The following is a 17,075-nucleotide window of genomic DNA, read 5'->3' as shown; positions in this document are numbered from 1 at the left end:
CTGAAGTGTCCACTTAGCACAGGTGAGTCGACCACGGCAGCTCTGCGAGCCATGGCCGAATCTTTGACATTGGTAGCAACGCCTAGGGTTTGTATGTAAGGTCTACAGCTATCTTTGTGTAGCCTGTTTCAATGGTTTGTGGCAATTCGCTCAATTCAAAGGTAATATCAGATGTTTCGTGGGGATTCTTTTTTGTCCCTCTCAAGCGCTGCACATTCGTGACGTTTTGCTCCTTCCATCCTTAACAACGTTCAGTTTCAGATAGGTCGATGAGGTCTGCTTCTGATACTACCCCCCGTACTGTGTTCATGGACCGATGCGGTGAAACGGTAACTGGGACATCACCAAAAGTAACAAGTTTGCCGAGTCTATTGTATTGTTCTTTGTCACGTAGTTCAAGAAGAAGGTCCCCGCTTGGCATTTTGGTGACCTTTGCCAGGCCTAGCGTGTTGGTCAAGCTTTTTGCAACTACAAATGGGGATATGGTTCTTGCTAGTTTTTCGGTTCTTTGACTATGTACTACTTGGAATCGGGAAAATGTCTTTTGGTCTGGTGAACAGTTCAGAATATCATCGGTGCGTCCCCTCTTCTCAGGAGACGATCAAGAAGTCGGGAAAAGCGGGTGTTCCATAGCAGTTTGGTGTATTTCGGCAGCAATGGCAGCCACCCACCACGGAGTCCAACAAGGGGACGCTGCAGCACTTAACGTGTAAGGCTGCAGGCGCCAGCCGTACATTGCCGCTATAACCTTATATATAAACCCAGGAGGGCACCTACACAAGGTTAACCCAAGCCGCCTATGGAATTGAGGAAGTAACAGAAGAGAAGAGAGACAGGACAGTGAAGACAGAAAAATAGAGCAGAGAAAGATCGGAGAGGGGGACAGGAAAAGGCGACCACCGATTTCCCCCGGGTGGGTCAGTCCGGGGGTGCCGTCTACGTGAAGCGGAGGCCAAAGAGGCGTGTTGCCTCCGCCGAGGGGCCATAAAGGTCCGAACACCCGGCATCGGCTCAACCCCCAGGATCCTCTTTTCCCCGGACACGGCTAAGCCGCGCACGGCTACACGCGGGAGGGGCCAACCCCCATGTGCTCGGGTCCGTGGTGTCGCAACACACCAAACGCCTGCTGTCGCAGACGCCCCTGCGGGGCATACTCAGAAAAGAGGTGCCATGTATCACAAGTGATTAGTGGAAGTTGCGCGAGGAGAGTGGAATATTCTCACGGAATTACGGAAGAATTGCACACATGCTTATAGCAGAATGGTGTGACCTGACTCTGCAAGAGTGAGTGAGAACTGTACTGCTGATTGCTATAGCAATGGTAGTGCTTGTAGCCGAGGACAATGCCTCCTTGCAGAACTTTGTGAGCCTCACTCAAGGGAGCATTTGCGGTAGGAGTACTTCTCTCTTTTCACACGACATGTAGGTGCACTGACACGTATCTGTGTACTTTCCCAATATTGTTAATACTTCTCTGCGTTGGTAGTGATATAAACATATGAAAACCTTAGTAATACTGAAATTCATAGTAATACTGAAATTATTAGAACCTATGTGAGAACCGCTGAAATGAGAAAACACGTGTGCTGCATACTGAGGATAGAATTTTAAGTTGGGAACAAACCGAACAGGCAGCTTTCATTTGCACCAGGGCAGTGTACTCAAAAATCCTGGTTTAATATAACGCAAAAGAAATCCGTCAAATATCAACTATATTCCTTTGCATGAATACTACGTCTACGGCAGGTGGCGGCTCTTCTACCACTGTCTATATTAATTACGCAGACTTGACACTAGTTTCTTTTTCCATTATGTTTAAAGCAGCATAAGAGTTGCACAAACAGGCCTTTCCGATTATACAGCTCCACAGCCAAAAATATGCTTCGTAGTTGTATGTTCATACATCTTCGCCTTGAAAAAAAAACATTGAAAAACAAGTTATCTGCGTTTATTGTCTGAAGTACGTTATATTGAAAAGGCCAAAAGAATTTTCGAAGCACTTTCGCATCTCACTAAACCAGCAGGCAAATGTATTTGTACAAAAAACTTGGTGCAGATACCAAGAAACAAAACATGAACCTCAACTAAATGACCTGCATTTTGAAACATGCCAACTGGTGCAATACTGCCAAGCTGAGCAGCAACAAAGTGAGAACCAAAAGAAAAACATACAGGTACAGCCGGACTCGTGATCGCGAACTCGCGCTCACGATATTCGCGATTTTGATCTGCGGCTGCTTAGAGTCCTCGGCTATCGCTTTCTTGAGCTGGCGCGGCACGAAGCCAAGCTTATATACGAGTATCTACCACTTCGAATTCCGTGACCTTGTTATGAAAACTGCGATTTTGGAACAATTGTTTGGCCATTTCAAGAGCTGCTCCTGCAACCCCCTGAAAGCTAAGGCATCGAAGTCAATAAATACCCAAAGATATACCAATCGATGCAGTAGTTACGGCACAAATTGTTTTTTTTTTATTTCTGTCCAAGAATGCCACCAAATTTTGAATCCTTCCATAGAGTCCCATACTTAAAGCTTCGCAGACAATTTCGAAGGGAGTGTCCGCCGTAAGAAATGGTACTGCTTGCATGAAATGTGGAGCTACGCGCGTAGAACCTAATATGCGGGACTTTTTTGAAATATGGCTTCTATGATTAGCTATTCGCGCGAAACGACTCCCAAGCAAAGGAAACGAACATGTTTGCAGGAATAACCGCTAGAGGCGCTGTTTGTCACAGCCCCGTATTATTGGAATGTGAAGAAATCTACCCAGCTGCAAGTCTAGGCTTCTCTGACCTGCTTGAATTCCTTGGGTTCAGGGATAGCACGGGCAAAGTAAACATGTCAGCTGTAGAGATTAGTGAGAGGCGGTTGGAGGTTTGGTGGCAGAAAAGTAGGGAGACCACAAACAACGGAGACGTACTGAAACAGAGTTTCCAGTAATGGATCAAAAAGGTTGATGCCTGGAATTCCTCGTATTTGTGTGTTTCTCAAAAATAAAGGTAGGTCATTAGGCAAAATAACAACAAGAGCTTGGTGGCGCAACCCACCACAACGTTTCAAAGGGGACGCTCATAGCATCCATCTATCCATCCGTTTCAAAGGGGAGGCCATTAAATCGTCATCATCGCCATCATCATCCGCAGAATAATGGCATATTGGGAGAACTTCAGAATGGCTTTACAATCGGTAGGAGTCTGGTTGATAACCTATTTGTCCTTACTGAGTGTACTGAAATATTGGAAGAAGAACCGAAACCACTATGCGTGGCTTTTTTAGACATTACCGGAGCGTACGACAACGTAAACCGCAACATATTGTGGGATATTCTGGAAGGGGAAGGCATAGGCAACGACTGTATGCAGCTTTTGAGAGAGATCACCTGGAAAATACTGTTTGCGTTCAATGTGAAGGAATGAAGAGCGAGGAGCAAGTTGATATCAACAAGTGACTGAGACAGGGGTGCCCTTTATCCCCGTGCTGTTTATTATGTACATGGTAAGGATGGAAAGTGGGCTGGGAAGCAATATCTGGTTTAATCTCATGCAAACAGACCAGTACAGTAATAGAGGAGCCGCTTTCAGGTTTGTTTTATGCGGACGACATTGTGTTGCCAGCAAACAAGCAAAATATGCAACGTCTGGCTAATATCTGTGGACAGGAAGGCGAGAAGTTAAGTCTGAAGTTTTACGTTAAACAATCAGGTTTTATTGTATTAAATAGCGCATAGCGTTCGCCGCAAGGGTTTACCGGTAAGCATTAAGGTTGCATAAGCTGCAGTTGCCGGGAAGCTGCAACGAGTGACGAAACAACAGTTGCTTATGTAAAAGAGAATCGCGCCTAGCAACCGATTTCATTTGTGTATGCCAAGGCCACACGTACATAGACTCCCGAAGAGCAGTGTGAACACGATGAGCGGCGACGAGAACAGCAACGTCAATATGCACAACGGCGTCCTTCTCAGACTGTAGACATGAAGGAGCGGTTCCTGCCCAAAGCAAGCCATCCACACTTAGTACACATGAAGAGAGCGCGAATACGATGAGCGACTAAAGGAACAGCCACTTCAACAAGCACAATGGCGTCGTGCTCAGGCTCGCCAGGATCCATTTCAAAGCTGGATCAGATTGGTCTTTCGGATCAGGTGATATATACTAGAGCACTGCACGGGCCGATTTTTGCGGCCCGGGCCAGGCCCGGGCCCGTTTTTACATTGGGTGGCCCGCCCGAGGCCGATCAAAACTTTTATGGCGAGACCCGGGCCCGGCCCTGGCCCAGAAATAATCTACGTTACCCGCCCGGCCCGGCCCGCCACCCCTTTACCTTAAGCCCGAGCCCGGCCCGAGCCCGACTCGAACCCGGCCGGAACCCGGCCCGAGACCAAAAAATACATGTTTTTCAGAGTTGAGAAGCCCGAGAATAACTCGCAAAAAGCCCGAGCCCGCGTCAAAAAACCCGAGCCCGGCCCGGGCCCGGGTCAAAAGCACACGCCGTGCCCGAGCCCGGCCCGAGCCCGTGAAAAACGCCTCTACCCAGCCCGGCCCGGCCCACGGGCCGGGCCGGGCCCGGGCTTTCGGGTAAGCCCGAGGCCGTGCAGTGCTCTAATATATACAACGCTTAGCTGGTCAACCACCTTCACAGCGTAGATAGGAGCCAATTTTTTTTTATGTATATCGGTTTAATTGTGCCACCGATTTGTGCTCGGCAATGCTAGATTGTTCGTTTTTCGGACGGAGCCCAAGTTGGTCTTTTGGAATCTGGCAAGCCAAAAAAAAGCAGGAAGGTTGCATCTCCTCACCCTGTCTTCCGAGGCGTTAAGTCTTCTCTGTATTGACGCAACTTGGTTTGCGCTCTGTTCGGCAGACGTGCAAACGCCATCGATTTCAATCTTTATTGCGATATTGAAGGATCTGTCTTCTATTTTAGTGAGCCGCTTGTCGTTGTCGTCGAACTATTTGACGCTCTGAAAAGATTTTTGGTTGATTCTTTTCCTTCCATTTAGGAATAAGCTTGACCGGAACGGATTTGATTCAGTGCCTTCATAAGTTTATGGGATTCACTGCTTCGCGTGTTAGGTCCGGTATTAAGTACTATATCACCTTATGGAAGCAGTACCTATCAAACTGATGAGTTGGTGTTTTGTGGCGCAAGGGCCAGTTATGGCCAAAGAGCGCCATGCCAGTGTTTGTGAGTGTGCAGTGGAGCGATGAATTCTGAGAAGTAGACGAAGCGTGGCTGTAAAGGGGCCTAAAAATAATCGCTGTATAGTGCGTAAAATATACATGTACTAAAATCATGGCACGTCTAATGAGGTGTACTATGCAATGAAGAATGCAATGAGAAGAATGACACGATATTTAAAATATTTAAGATGCAGTAAGGGCAAGAAGCACTAGCCTGACAGAGCCCTTGAACCACAAGGGCCTGGAGGCATCTGCTAAAAAAATATCACAGCGGCATCCTCTGGAGAGAGGATGCGCTACGAACTAGTTGGCTAATAACATGCAGGACCACATGGTTCAAAAATCTACGACTGCTTTGACATTAAAAATCGGTTCTTCGCCAGAAACTAATGGGGTGAAGCGGAACATGATATCGGTGCTTGTGAAAAATATTTCTTTCTTTCGTTTCGGCTTCCCGGCACTCCACGAGAACATGGAGGACAGTCAGCCTCTCACCACATCTACCACAGGTTGGTGGTTCACTACCAGTAGCAAAAAATTGTGGGTGCCAATAGTATGTCCTATATGAGACAAAGAATAGGACATCAGTTCGTCGTGTTTTCGTTACGGAGGCCAGAAACCTAACTTTGGTTAATGAGGTGAAGCTTATTGTTCGTTTCAGCGTCCCACAAGCGTTTGCCAGTGGCTTCGCAGTTTCTTTTCGCAGGAAAGGCTTCAAATCTGTTGCAGGAACAGCAGTTGTCGGGTTAATAGCCTGAGATGTACTGATGTGGCCCATTTGATCTGCTCGAACATTACCCTCAGCCTCTATGACCCGGCACCCGCATATAATCACATGCTGGTTAGATATATACGCTTTAACAGAATGGAATAGAGCTCATTAAGTACAGGGTTTTTGTGTTTACAGAGTGTTGCAATGCTTTCACACACTTTGCGAGTCGGTAATCTTGATAGTCTTTTTTAGTTTTGATTTCATTATAAAGTTTACAGCCGATATAATGTGCATAGGCCTCAGCCGTAAAGATACTTGTCTCCGGGTGCAGTACACCGGATTCCGAAAACGATGGACCGATGGCTGCATAATAAACCCCGCATGTGACCTAGAAGCGTCCGTGTAAAACTCTGTACACGATTACTTGGATTGAAGCTCTAGGAAATGCATTTTAATGTGCCTCTGGAGCGTCTTTCGTGACCTCTACGAATGATGTGTCGCACTCTATGATCTGCCACTGCCCACGGCGGTAACAATTTAGAGGAGCCATAGGACGATTTCAGCACTGGAACACCCATTTGCTCACTAAGATTCCTTACACGTAAAGAGAAACGGTTTCCTCGCTGCAGGTCGGTTATGGAAGAGTGCAGCGGCGGTCATATCGTTTATGGTGGAATAAGAAGGATGTTCATTGTTTGCTTGTACTGTCAGAAAATATACGAAATGCTATATGAACGCTGCAGATGGAGTGACCACTGGTTCGACTCTACATGGAGACTCTGGATCGGGCTTGTTCGGAAAGCACCGGTCGCGAGGCGGATACCCAAATGGTGAATGGGCTCTAGTATTTTTAATGCACTTGGCGTTGCGGAGTTATAAACTATAGCTCCGTAATCAAGGCGCGAGCGGACAAGACTGTGTACAAGTTTAGGAGGCATTTTCGATCTACCCCATGTTGTGTGCGAGAGAATTTTAAAAGGTTCATAGTCTTCAGACACTTTGTCTTCAGATATTTTAAGATGGGGATGAAGGTAAGCTTAGAGTCCAGAATTATGCCCAGGAATTTATGTTCATGCTCATGGATAGTTCCTCTCGATTGATCGTGAGATTTGGTACCGGTGTCACGCCTCTTTGGTTTGAGAAGAGTAGGCAGTACTTTTCTGTGCGTTTATTTTGAACCCATTTACATCCGCCCATTTAGACAATTTGTTTAATCCAAGCGGCACTTGTCGTTCACTGATAGCGATGTTACATGATTTGAAACCTATCTGTACATCATCGACGTACACAGAATAAAACATGCTGTGTGGAATGACTGTATGCAGGGAGTTCATTTTACAATGAAGAGTGTGCAACTAAGTACACCCCCTTGCGGCACGCCAGCCTCCTGGGTGAATGTTCTAGATAAAGAATTGCCCACTCTTACGCGAAACGTGCGGTTAGACAAGTAGCTTTCGACTGTTTTAACATATTTCCGCGGACCCCATCGCAGAAAGATCTCGCAGAATTCCGAAGCGCCATGTCGTGTCGTACGCTTTCTCTAAATCTATAATAAGAAAGTAAAAACTGTTTATGAATAATGCATCTCTGATGTTTGCCTCGATGCGAACAGGTGGTCTATTGTCGACCTACCTTCTCGGAAGCCACACTAGAAGGGGTCTAGCATTTTGTTATTTTCTAGGAAACAGATTAAACGCCGTTTATCATTTTTCATACAGCTTGCACAGGCAGCTCGTTAGTGCTATTGGCCTGTAGCTGCTGGCTAAGGACGGGTCTTTGCCTTGTTTAAGTATAGGGATGACTATGGCTTCTTTCAATGAGGACGGGATACACCCAGCCGCCCACAGGGCATTAACAGAGATAAGAGTGTTTTCAGTGTTTTCAGGGTGGTATCTAACCATTTCATACATGATACGATCGCCACCTGGCGCCGAGTTGTTTACAACAAGCGAGAGACCCTTTAAGTTCGGCTAAGCTAAATGGTTGATTGTAAGCCTCACTCGAAGAACCTTTGCGGTTAAGAGGCTGCCGCTCTTCGCGTTCTTTGAACTTCAGGAAGTGTCTGTATAATGCGATTCACTTGATACATATGAAAGTGTTCACCTAGACAATCCGCCTGGTCTCTCCAGGCTATCACCTTGGCTACTTACTAAGGGTAGAGGATGTGACTCCCGGCCTATTAGTTTATTTACCCTATTCCAGACTTTTGTTTCGTCGGTGTATGAATTTATACTGGAAATGTACCTTTCCCAACTCTCCTCTTTGCACGTCGACGCGTTCTCCTGCCCTGTGACTTTGCGTTTTAAAATTTATCAGGTTTTCAGCTGTTGGGGAGTTGCGAAACAATCCCCAGGCTTTGTTTTGCTTTTTACGTGCTTTCTGGCATCTCATTCCACCAGGCAGCGGCGTTTTTAGCTAGCCATTAGTTTGTTGTATGCACCTTTCAGCACGTCAATGATAAAACCTGTTATATACGCCACAGCATCGTCTATGTTAAAAGAGGCGATGTCATCACGGCTTAAATATGTTATTTGTCGGAAAAGTTCCCAGTTAGCCGAGTCAACTTTCCATCGGGGAACGTGGCGAGCATCTATCGTGTTCTGTTAAGCCTAGCATAATTGGAAAGTGTCGCTCCAAAGGGGTTCTTGAGAACAGACCACTCCAGGTATGGCATTAGTGTACTCGATACATACTTAAGTCAATGGATGAATATGTGTTATGTGTAACGCTGTAATAGTAGGCTCTTTCTTGTTAAGTAATGATGCGCCTGAAGAAAACAGAAAATTTTTCATCAGGCGACCTCTCGCATCGCAACGTGAGTCTCCCCACAAAGTGTTATTGCATTGAAATCTCCGACAACTATGTATGCTCCGGAAGTTCATTTATGTAGTTTTGGAATTCGGTTTTATGTAGTTGATAATTGGGAGGGATGTATATAGAGCTGACAGTGACCAGCTTGTCAAACAACACCCCTCGGACAGCAACTGCCTCTAGGGCGTACGAAGCTTAGTTCCCGGCGGCATACCTCTGTCGACTACAATAGCCACACCACCGGAAGACACGACTGTGTCATCGCGGTCCTTACGAAAAATGGCGTATTGTCGGAGAAATCTGTTTGCGTGTGTTTGAGTGTGTTTCTTGGACACAGCACCTTTGATATACTTATGTAGGAGTTCTTTGATGTCATCGAGATTGTGGAGGAGTCCTCGACGTTCCAACTGTAATATTTGTGTATTCATGTTGAATGGGTTTTGTGCTGTGTTTAATAAGAGGAATTACTTCACAGAGCCCTTTCCGGGCGCCGTGATGCTGTGTTTTTCTTGTTTGGAGCGATCGCGAGACTCTCGCGGCTCCTTAGGCGCAAGTGGCGCCGTCTGGCTGGTTGTTGTGTCCATAGCCTCTTGCGAGGCGGTGGACACGCGCTCTTGCGAGCGGTTGGTTTGACGAGAAGGCCTCGCCTCGAGAGACGAGGCCCTCGAGGCCACCACCCGGAGGTCGATGGCCCCTTCTTGTGAGTTGGCAGAGCAGCGCTAGCTGCACCCGCCGAGGGGCGGATGCGTCGCCGCCGGCCCCACTGCGCGTGTGCCAGACAGCCGCCAGGGGCCGATGTGGCGCTGCCCCCTGTCGCGCCACTTCGGCAAAGCTGGTTTTGGCAAGTACGATACCCGCCTGCGCGCCTCCTTGAAAGTTATGTTTTCTTTGACTTTGATCGTGACTATTTCTTTTTCTTTCTTCCAAGAGGGCATGACCGCGAGTATGCGGCATGCTCGCCATCACAGTTCACACAGTGTGGAGTGTTTTCGCACGTTTCAGAGGCATGGTCACCGGAACTACATTTACCACATGTTTGTCGGCCTCGGCGTTCTGTGAACTGTGCCGAACCGCTGGCATTTGAAACATCGTAGAGGGTTTGGCACGTATGGCCTGACACGAAGCTTGATGTATCCGGCCTCGATGGTTTCGGGCAGAACACTTGAGTTAAAAGTTAGTATCGGTGCTTGGTCTGGATTTCCTTGCCGCGCGCCTCATCTTGATCCGTTTAACATTGATTACATTCTGCTCACTGAAGCCCTCTAGGAGTTCAGCTTCGCTCAGCTGCAACAAGTCATCATCTGATACAACGCCACGGTGGTATTCATGGTACGGTGCGGGGTTACTGTTACTTGGGTGTCCCCAAATGATACTAGATTGGGCAGTTTCTCATAATGTTTCACATCACGGAGCTCCAAGAGGAGATCCCCGCTTGCCATCCTGGATGCTTTAAAGCCTGGTCCAAAAATATCAGTCAAAGACTTTGAGACAAGGAATGGTGACATTGTTCGTACCGATTTGTTTGAGGTTTCAGAGTGAATAACATGAAAACGGGGGAAGTTATGCGTTTGGCGTCCAAAACATTGGAAAACATCTTCGGTGCGCCCTCTGTTCTGACGGCGATCATGGAGTGGGGGGAAAGGTTCAGCCATAAGTATTGGTGCATTTTTCGGCAGCGACGCCAGCCACCCACCATGGAGCCCAACGAGGGGACGCTGCAGAAACTGGAAAAGCCAGGTCCTGCAAACGCCAGCTGTACGCCACTACTATAACCAAATATGGAGTATCCAAGGTTGGCTACCCACACAAGATTAACCCTAGCTGCCTGGGAAAACGGAAGTAAAAGGGAAGTGAAAAGAAGACAGGATAGATTGAAATCCTATCAAACTAACAGAATGCCTAGGATGAGCGGGTAGCTGAGCGTGATAGTATGCGCGTTTAGCAGTCAGTGGATTAGACATCAGTGTGTCCGCGTGAGTTATTAATGAGCAAGGTGATTGCACCTTCGGTGGCGCAGAAAGGCACCAGCACAGTGACGACGTATCACGTATGCTTGATGGTGTACGTTTGGGTCGGACTGATGAGGGTGTAAGGTAACCAGGATGCTGGATGTACGAGCAAAACTTCTTGGACGCGGTGGCAAGATATCGCCGTATTGGAGCGCTGGCTGGATGCTCCGTGCAAGAAAGTTGTTGGATGGTGTGCGCACAACTTAATGGTGTGCGGCGTGGCTTGTTGGCAGGCAACGGGCCGTGGGCTGGTGGCCGAGTCAGTGAAATATGGGTCCTGCTGGTACAGCCGTGAAATTCCACATTGTGTCGCAGGAAGCCTGACAGCTGGAGTGCCTGCAAGACGAGCATTCTTCGCAGGTGAGCCTTCATCAGCATGGCTGCAGAGCTCCCGGGCCCATGGAAGGTTGCGTAGGATCCGTTCGGCTTTAAAGAAGCGGCGATGATGTGAGGGTGTAGATGTCAGTCGACTAGATATCAGCGGTCGACACGGATTGGTAATAACCAAGGCGATTGCTTGTTGGGTGGCGCAGCAGTGCGTCAAGGCAGTGGCGGGTTATCACGGATGCATGATGACATACGTTTGGGTCGCACAGACAGGGCCTAAGGCAACCAGGATGTTGGGTGGACGAACCAAAGTCCTTGGACACATTCGCAAGATATCACCACACCGACCCGCTGGCTCGATCAACTGGGCAAGAAAGTGGTTGGACAGTGCGCGCAGGCTTCAGCGCTGTGCGGCGCGGCTTCTTGACAGGCAACGGACTGTAGGCTGGTGGGCAAGACTGAGAAATATTGCTCCTCCAGGTACTACCGCATCATTCCAACTTGTGCCGGAGGAAGCCAAACAGTGAGAGTACCTGCTAGATAAACGGTCATCGCAAATTAGCATTCGTCAGCGTGGCTGCAGTGCTCCCCCGCCCATTTGAAGCCGCCTTGGCAGAGCTGTTGGGCTGCCAGTTGTTTCATTTTCTTATTAGGAGAACATATGCAGAACTTAAGTAGAGGAAGCGTACCTGGTGGTTAGTATATGGTGGCGTATATTTGCTAGAATATCGGCTATACCCGTTTGTTCTCTGATCCACATCGCTCTTTCCTGTCTCTTAACATTAGGCCTAACATTTTTTGTTCCATCGCTCTTTCTACAGTCCTTAATTCTTCTCGAGCTTCTTTGTTAACCTCCACGTTTCCGCCCCTTTATGTCAGCACCGGTAGAATGCAATGATTGTACACTTCTCTTTTCAATGACAGTGGTAATCTCCCAGTAAGCATTTGGTAATGCCTGCCGTATGCACTCTAACCCAATTTTATTTTCTGTAATATTCTTTCTCATGATCAGAGTCCCCTGTGAGTAATTGACCTAGATAAACGTACTCCTTTACAGACTCTAGAGGCTGACTGGCGATCCTGAATCCTTGTTCCCTTGCCAGGCTATTGAATATTATCTTTGTTGTAATATATCGCGTCACAATGGCTATGTCTTTTGTTCACGCCAAGGACAAATAGCTGAATGGTGTGCTCGATTTGGCCATAAACCATAAGCCATGTAGGAAAAGATTTGTCTTACTGTCATTGTTTTCGGTGATGTCATTGATAAAAGTTTTGAATAGTTGGCCTAAGACGGAGCTCACGTGTTGTATCTTTTCTTGGATAAAGTCAACAGGTAGCCCACACCATTTCAGTTTTAGCAAGAAATCGCTATGTGATGATAGTATAGAACCGATTTTTAACAGCGGAGCTGTTTATGCCGAGCGTAATCTGTCTGACGTCAGCAGAAAATGTGGGCCGATCCTGGAGGCCATCCAGAAAGGGTCCAAGCACAATGGTACATACCCGTTTGAACTAGCGAAGCTCAGCCTGGCTAAGTCTAGTTAAACAAGGTTCGGGCTATTTAAGGTGTGAGGCCGAGTGAAAATTGAATTTTTTTTCAAAATGCCAATTTTTGGTTTTCCGCCTTGTTAGATGAGGAATTTATTCTCCACCATTCTGCTGAAAAAAGTTTCTTCCTACGCAGTTTCTTTCCAAAGATACATAAAAAAATGTAAACCCACCCGGCATCTATGAAACCGAAACTGAAAGTGTCAGTTTTTTGTGGAACAAAAAAAAATGCCCTGGTTTGCAGATCTTTGCTGGCTATTAAAGAATCGTATCACGTACTAGCGTGTAGTAATACCATAATAGCATTTTCAACACTTTATTTATCAATTAAAATAATAAACGCCTCACCAGGTGGACTTGCAATGTTTTGCACGTGTTGTTTACGTTCTCGAGGCTGCACGCACGCTAAAGGAGCAGCGGATTGCTTGGTGGATGTGTCTATTTTCTGTCGCTTACTTTTCATTACTGGCAGCCACACAATGGGGAAGTTTAGAGCGCAAAGACGCACAAAATGAAAGTTTGCAGGTAATCAGTACAAGGCGACGGACCTGGCGACATACTGCAAATACCTGTAATACTGCAAAGCAAGCTAGAAAAAAAAGAAAGTCGAGGTGCCACACGAGAAAAATCCGACAAGAGCAAGACCCAATACGGAGCTGGCTACAAATATAGGGGATGTAGCTTTCCTGCTCATCTTATTTTATTTATTTATTTAGTAATACTGCAGGCCAATACTCTGGCCCAAGCAGGAGGGGCATTACAGCAAGCAAAAAGAAAATACAGACCGGCGTAAATAATGTTGCATCACAGCAAGCAAAGAGAAAATACAGACAGGTGTAAATAACGTTGCATAAAATGAACATTATGCATGAAAAGAAGAGGGGATCACACTACGGCATCACTAAAATTCACAAAAATGATTTTCCAATGCAGCCATGAAATCATCTGACTCAAATACACCAACGGGAAGAGAATTCCACTCGCTCACCTTTCGGGAAAATAAAAAAAAAACGTACTTGTAAGCGTTTGTTCTAGTGAAAATTGGCGCGAGCAAATATTCGTGACTGTGTAGTGTTCTTCTCGTAGTAGGCCGACATACAGAAGCGGGTAATGCCATATTATTTTTTCCAGAAAGAGTATTGTGTAGTAGTACAAGGGGTATAATTTTTCTGACTGTTTGTAGTGTCTGTATTCTGTTTTGTAACATTAATGAGGACGGGGAATCTCTCCTGGCATATTTTCCGTATATAAATCTCACAGCTTTTCTCTGGACTCGCTCCAGTTCCATGATGTCCTTTTTAGTATGCGGGTCCCAGACTTCTGCAGCACATTCTAATTTGGATCTCACTATTCCATTGTAGGCTATTATTTTAGTTCTTATAGGCGCGTGTTTAAGCTTCCTCTTTACAAACCTCAGTTTCTTTAATGCCGCTGAGCAGATATCCGAGATTTGTGTCGACCAAGTGAGTTTATTGGTAAGAGTAACGCCAAGATATTTATATTTTTCCACTTCGGTGATCGCTCTGTTTTCAAGCTGGTAATTAAATTTCCTGGGAAATTTCTTTCTTGTTACGCGTGAAAGTACAGTTTTTTCCGCATTGAGCTGCATTTCCCAGTTCGAACACCAGTCAGAGATTGCTACAAGGCATCTCTGTAACACATCATCATCATCATGGGACACAATTTTCTGGAAAATAACACTGTCATCAGCGTATAACCGAATGGACATATTAGACGGAATAACGTCAATCATATCATAGACATAAATTAAAAATAACAAAGGCCCTAACACACTGACATGTGGAACTCCTGAGGTGACCTGACGGGCACTAGAACTACAATTTCTAACTTCAGCAAACTGTTCCCTATCTTTCAGGTACGCGCAAATCCACTGTACAATACCTAAAGGAAGTTAAATTTTTTCTAATTTATATATTAACTTACTACGGGGAACCCTATCGAATGCTTTGCTAAAGTCCAGAAAAAGCACATCTATTTGTCCGGATAAATCAAGTATTTGGAAAAGTTCATGTATGGTTGTTACTAGTTGAGCCACCGTGGAGAATCCTTTTCTGAAACCGTGCTGAAAAGGTGATAGTATGTTATGATCTTTCAAGAACCCTTGTATGAAACCAGCGACAATATGTTCCAATAGCTTGCAACTCGTGCTAGTAATAGATACAGGCCGGTAGTTTGAAACTGTGAGATAGTCTCCCTTCTCGTGTACCGGCACAACCCACGCTTTGCGCCAGTCTGTTGGTATTTCTCCGAATTTTAAGGTTAACTGAAAAAAAATCGGAAATAAATTCTGATATTTGTTCGGCATATCGCCTCAAGAAAGCATTACGAATTTTATGAGGACCAGGAGATTTTTTCATATTTATATTTAGGAGCAGCTCCAGGACACCCTCGCGAGTGATTAAAATGTCATCTACCGACGGGCTATATGTGCTTGCAAGCTCAGTCTGATCTTGATCTGCAAACACACTTTGAAAATAGACATTGAAATGTACTGCAATGCTGTGCGCATTCTCTATTTCAATTCCATTAACTTTAATGCCATCTATCTGCTGTTTCCTTTGGCTTAGGTTTAACCAAAACTTTTTCGGATCACTAGAAAGAAATTTTCAATATTCGTGCTGTAAAACCTATCTCTGGCTGAATTTACCTTTATCAGTAATTCTTGTTTCAGATGCTCAATTTGAGGGGTCGTCGCTTTTTTCCTCTTTCTCAATCATTTAATTTTACGCTTGGTTTGGATCATTTCCCGATTTATCCAGGGATTCAGCCGTTGTTTTCGAACAGCTTTTAATTGGTACAAACTGTTCTGTGCAGTCCTTTACAGTATCCTGAAATCGTTGCCACGAGAGCTCAACATTATTATGACTTATCTTAAGATGCGTATCTAGATAATATATGACTGCTGCTGCATCATCGGCCTTAGTGAAGTCTCTGTTTTTACGGTTCTATGACTTTGGTGCATTTCCGGTGGAACATCCCAGCAAAAAGATATGATCTTGTGATCGGATATGCCAGGCTCGACCACTGCTGTTCCCCCAAAAAATATCTCGCTCAGGAGTAGAAGATCCAGAACAATATTTTCCCGGGTATCATTATTAACCTGCTGCAGGCTAAGATTGTGCATAATGTCTATCGCCAAGTCACCGGAAACCGACGAACCATAATTTAAGTGATTCCAGTTTAAACATGGCAGGTTAAAATCACCTGTTATTATCAAGTTTTTTCCTCTCAGTCTTAAAAGGTTATCATACAATTTATGCATATCTGAGTCATCGGCACCTGGAGCTCGATATACAGAATACAATAAAAACAACAGTCCCCAGATAGACACCCATAAGAACAAACTTTCGTGTCCCATGATTTGATCTGCAACCGTTACATAAACATCGATCTTCGTTACGACCGCAATGCCGCCACCGCGAGAACCCCTATCTTTTTAAAGACGATAGTCTTTCTTGGGGAACTTCAACGCTGAAAATTGTCTGGTCTGTCTGTCGTCTGTCGTCTGTCTCTGTCTGTTTGTCTGTCTGTCACCCGATTCAGCCACCCGGCCAAAGTTGGACCACTTGCTTACCGCCCACACTACTTAAACTGGTATGGCTGTTCATACTTGTGAACGTTATCGATCACAAAGTAAATATTACGCATATCTGAGGCGCAACATCACTAGGTAAGTATTAGGAGGTGTGTTCCTTTAATAGAAATACATAGATACGTAACTCTAAAGACCCTAGTTTCTTAAGCTGCGCTGAAAATGCCATGCTATGCGCGCCGACGAACGACGTTCCCCGACTGCGCGCCGTCGAGCGCCCTCTGCCATGGAGGAAGGAAACCCTCTGCACAAGCTCATGTTTCCCGATGTATTGCCAGATGGCGTCCATGTCTCACGCAGCGCCTCCTCAATTTTATCAATGCCAGCCAGATGCGGCCGATTCAACATAAAGGAAGCACTATCTGAGGCAGGGCAAAACATAAATGGCCGCTTGATGAAATAATGCGGTAAAATGAAATTTGTTCAAACAAACCTTCATGCCAGGACGGAAATGGTACGAGAACAGCATCACGGGTGGCCGCGGATCAGACCAGCACTCATGTAGTACGGCCGGCAGAAGACTATCGTCTTTCGACATTTGCAGCGAAGCACGCAGATACGCGGCAAATTTTTTATACAGGCGATAGTTTGGTACAACGATTTCATCGTCGCGAATGGCTTCATGCAACCAAGTTTCGGAAATGACGCAAACATGGGGATCATATAACAAAAGCAAATATTCTAACTTATCCGTTTATTTACAATACTTGTGGCATTGAACGAAACTAGCCGGAGCTGATCTACCTGCAAGCGCTAGCTTTCGGTCGCTGAGCAGTTCGTTCCAAATTTTTGTTTGCGGCGCCGTGAGCTGCCAGTTGCAGAAATCTTTTTGCGGGAGTTCTAGGCGTCATCCCAAGAAAAGTACTGGTC

The sequence above is a fragment of the Dermacentor silvarum genome, chromosome 7, assembly GCF_013339745.2.
Source record: "Dermacentor silvarum isolate Dsil-2018 chromosome 7, BIME_Dsil_1.4, whole genome shotgun sequence".
Lineage (NCBI taxonomy): Eukaryota > Metazoa > Arthropoda > Arachnida > Ixodida > Ixodidae > Dermacentor > Dermacentor silvarum.
This window is presented reverse-complemented; position numbering follows the sequence as displayed.